Below are 4939 nucleotides of genomic sequence, written 5' to 3'. Positions count from 1 at the left end.
ATGGTCGGTATCCGAATGGTTATTACACAAAGGGTCATTATCTAAATTCGTCGTTATCTGATTGGCCATTATCCAAAGAATTGATTTCCGACTGGCCATCATCCAAACAGTTATTATCCTAATGGTCGTTGTCCAAATGTTTCTTATCCAAAGGGTCGTTATTCAAAAGGTCATTACCCAAACGGTTATTATTCAAATGGTCATCATCCAAAGGGTCGTTATTCAAATGGTCATTATCCAAACAGTTATTGCCCAAATGATCGTTATCCAGAGGGTTGTTATTCAAATGGTAATTATTCAAACTTTTATTTTCCATTCGTTCGTTATCCAAAGAATTGTTATACAAAAGGTCGTTATTCAAATGATCATCATCCAAATGGTTATTGCCCAAATGGTTGTTACCCAAAGGGTCGTTATTCAAATGATCATTATCCAAATGGTTGTTGTCCAAATGGTTGCCATCTAAAGGGTCGTTATTCAAATGGTAATTATCCAAACAGTTATTTACCAAATGTTCATTATAGAAAGGGTCGTTATACAAAGGGTCGTTATTCAAATGTTTATCATTCAAACGGTTATTATCCAAATAATCGTTATCCAAAGGGTTGTTATTCAAATGATCATTATCCAAATGGTTATTGTTAAAAAAAAATCGTTATTCAAAGCCTCGTTATTCAAATGGTCATTATCCAAACAGTTATTGTCCAAATGGTGGTTATCCAATGGGTCGTTATTCAAATGGTCATTATCCAAATAGTTATTGTCCAAAGGGTCTTGTTCAAAGGGTCGTTATTCAAATTCATGTTATCCGAATGATCATTATCCAAAATTTCATTATCCGTATGGTCACTATCCAAATGGCCAATATCGAAACGGTTTTTATCCGAACAGTCGTTTGCCGAATAATCATTATCCAACCGGGTGTTCGCCCAAAGGTCGTCATGCGATTGGTCGTTAATCGAACGGTTGCTATCCAAAGGGTCGTTATTCAAATGGTTGTTATGCAGATGGTCGTTATCAAAACGATAGCCATTCAATGACGACAGAACAAGCAGTTCAACAAGCAGGATGTCAAGACTTAGCGCAGGTCCTTATTCATCACAACGAACTATTACACAGGTCAAGTTTATCTGTGTATCTCTATTTCTTATTTCATTACTTTTCTTAATAAAAAAAAAAAAGGAGGGTTCTGACAGAAATTCCAAGAAGACTGATTTTTTCATGTCAGTAATCTTTGTCTATTATGGGTTTTGTATAGCTATGACTATAATCAATTTAGCCAATTCAACTCTTAATAAGTAATATCGTAGACCCCAACATTTATTTGCACGAATTCAATTACCTAGTCTCAGGTGGGTAATGATTTCATACATTGTTTCATGTATGTAATGATCACTCCTTTCGATCTAATTGTTATAACAGCAATGAACACAGAAGGAACAATCTGTAAAAAACAAACTTTCCGATCCTATTTTAGATAAGATATGTATCAGAGGTTCCCATCTTTTGTAGTTATTGCTCCGTAAAATACTAAATAAAAATGTTTATAACAAGATACCGATAATCCTATCTTACCAAGAAAACATAATCATATCAAAAGCAAAATGTAAAATAAAAAAATGTAAAAAAAAATATATCTTGCAGATGACGAATTACCAGTAAAAAAAAAAAAAACTATTGATGCTCTTTGTACTTATTTTTTATTTGTGTTTGTAGAGCGAATACTGGAGAGGGTGAGATGGGGTGGTGGGGGGGAGTTCAAGAGGTACCTATAAGTTTTATATATCCATTGAACTCATTTGTTTTAAAAGCTATGAAATAGGAGGTAGAAATCATCATAGATCTGGTTTTGTCCTCTTCTTTAAAACTGATAAAATCTTTTATCGACAAATTTATTTTGAACTAAGAAGTTTTTATCAGTTTTTGCATTCTATTCAGATAGTAGGTTGCATAATTACTAGTTGATTGATTGACTAAATGGATGTCGAACTGGCGTCCCAGTAACAAACGTTCCTTCCCTCTGGAATATATGAAATAACTGATGATCAAGTTTAGAATCATATTCAGGAATATATTATCGTTTTATAGGTCTAAGGTTTAAAGGTCACTCATAAATGACAGAAGCAAGGGATATTGACAATGCACTATCAGGGCAATTTACAAGAGCCTCTCTACCCAAGCTAGGACCAGGGAGGGTCAGGCAATGGCTGCTGTTAAGTTAGCAGGTAAACATATAGGCTCCCCTTAATACCACACCCTTAGCTCACAGGGATGATGAGGTTTCAGACACTAAAAGAAACTATCGATCTTGAGCGTGACTCGAACCCAAGTCCGGCAGATCGCCAGGCAGGGAGGTTTCCAATAGACCTCCACAACCCAGGGTATATATTGATGGAGGTTGAAAATGTTAGATTTCACGAATATTTTTTAAGTGAAAATTAAACTGAAGATTTCCGTAAAAAAAAAAAAAACCTTTTAATTTTCTTTTAATAATCTGTTTTCCTTTATTGACTTACTTGTCTAAATAAACTAATTACCTTACGGAATAATAATCAAGTTTAACCAATTATCTATGAGTGTGCTTATTTTAACTTTGATTTGGATATACTAAATTATCTAAGCTTCAACAACTCTTTAAAAAGATATCAGTATATCCACATTAGTAGCCTATAAACGTTCAAAAACCTCCAAATAAAGAGAAATATCCTTTATTTAGAGATGCTGACAGGGCATATCATTCTCAAATGTCTACCTTATCCCATACCTACCTGACGAGGGTTGTGGTGGCTTGTTAGAAACGTCCCTAGCTGGGGTGTGCCAGGCTGGGGTTCGAGTCTCGATTAAATTGTTAGTTTATTTTAGTGTTTTTTAGTGTCTGCAACCACACCATCCTTGTGAGCTAAAAATGGGGTGTTTTGAGATCCTATAGGTCTAACTGCTGAGTCAACAGCAGCTATTGCCTTGCCCAACCTGGTCTTAGCTTGGGGGCTGATCATATTATTATTATTATATCTTCTGGATAAATAGTCAATCTCTCGGGCATAATCCTACTATACTCAAATTTTTTAATGAGGCGCATTTTACTGACTCGCAGCGGTGCCCTTTTAGCTCGGAAAAGTTTCCTTCTATCTAATTGGTTAGAATTATCTTGTCCAACCAATCAACGATCAGGAAACTTTTCCGAGCGAAAATGTTCACCACTGTGAGTCTGTGCAAATCTTCCTCACTAAAAAGAATGGACTATAGCTAGGGAAATGTCACTGTTCCTTGCCTCTTCTATTCAAGAACGGTTGAGCGGCCTTTACTCTTACTAAATGGAACTCCTTGAAAAGCAGAATGGTTTATTTGGAAATAAATTTATTCCTATTGCACAGTGACATCCTTTAAATATGTCATTTTAGTGTTTTATGTATACATTAAAGTAACGATAACAATAAGCGAGTTACAGGTCATCTGTATTTTATGTACAAAGATATTCATTTGATTGACACAAAGGTTCTTAAGTGTGTTTTGATTTAAAATCTTATGAATTTTGTGTCGTTATTGTTAGATTTGAAGGAGATATTTTCCTTTAATTTAGTTTATTATTATTATTATTATTATTATTATTATTATTATTATTATTATTTGCCAAAATACAATCCTAGTTATAAATGCAAGATAATATAAACCAAAGTGCTCCAACAGAGAAAATAGCCTAGCGAGGAATGGAAACATGGAAACAGATAGAAGAGTATTCCTGAGTGTACACTCGAGCAAGAGACCTCTGTTCAAGAGAGTGGAAGACCATGGTAGAGAAGTTATGGAACCATACAAAACTAGGGAACAATAGTTTGATTTTAGAATGTCCTTCTCCTAGAAGAGCTCCTCACCATCGCTAAAGAGCCTTTGCTACCCTTACCAAAAGGAAAGTAGCCACTGAACAATTATAATGCAGTAGTTAAAGAATTGTTTTGGATAATTTATAACTCCCTGGACATTTTCTTCCATTACTACTCTCCAAACATCTATGCAAAGCTTTGTAAATGAAATAGAATAGACTGGAAGGTAATGACGTCGAAAAAATAGATAATATTATAAAGATGAAGCACGTGCAATGTGCAAAAAAAACAAGCGACTGAAATACGAGAATTCCAACCCATGAAAATATGAATTCAATTATTTGAACTTCAAAAGAGATTAAAAGTAATCCCCTCCGCCAAAAAAGAATATCCTTGCTCCCTTTGTAGTTGATCTTATTTTATTTTTATGGTGGCTATAAAGGCTATTGGGCTAAAAGTTTCTTTTTGGGCTCAAGCCATGTCGTCCTGATGAAAGTTCCTATTAGGTAGCTTTCTAGGGTATATTTGACTACAGTGATATTCCCAGAGAATTAACTTTCAGGTCCCAAAATTCTAACTCCTGGAGCGAATATCCTTAAAATATTATCAGGGATATCGCATAATATCAGAGGACGCATTCTTGACACGTCACATGGCAATCTCTACCTCAAATAGCGTTAACGCTTCGAGGGGGACGTGGCAAAAGAATAGAAGGAGGCCGTAACAAGGTTACCTCCGTTCCCGTACAACTATTGACCACCACCCCAGCGCCATTCCCAGGATGGCGGACATTCCTAATTTTGTAGCGATTTTGCTCAGTGTTGTTCCCTGTTGATCTAACTTTCGAATGATTTTCAAGGATTTATTATGCATTCTCCAACTTCTTTCGCCTTCGGAAAGTTGAGTATTGGGTCTTTACAATGAATAGTTTTTTAGCTCCCTTTTCCCAGTGAAATTTGAGTAATTTATTGTGTTTAGAGCTAGCCTGTAACGCAGGCGCTATGAGTGCTGTCATTCGTTGGGCATGTTATTTAGTTAGCAGAACGACTTCCCGGTTTTTAAATAGCTTCATATATCATTGATTAATTATTTTATTATGTTAGCTATTTAGGCAATAT

The sequence above is a fragment of the Palaemon carinicauda genome, chromosome 12 (assembly GCF_036898095.1).
Source record: "Palaemon carinicauda isolate YSFRI2023 chromosome 12, ASM3689809v2, whole genome shotgun sequence".
NCBI classification, from domain to species: Eukaryota; Metazoa; Arthropoda; class Malacostraca; order Decapoda; family Palaemonidae; genus Palaemon; species Palaemon carinicauda.
This window is presented reverse-complemented; position numbering follows the sequence as displayed.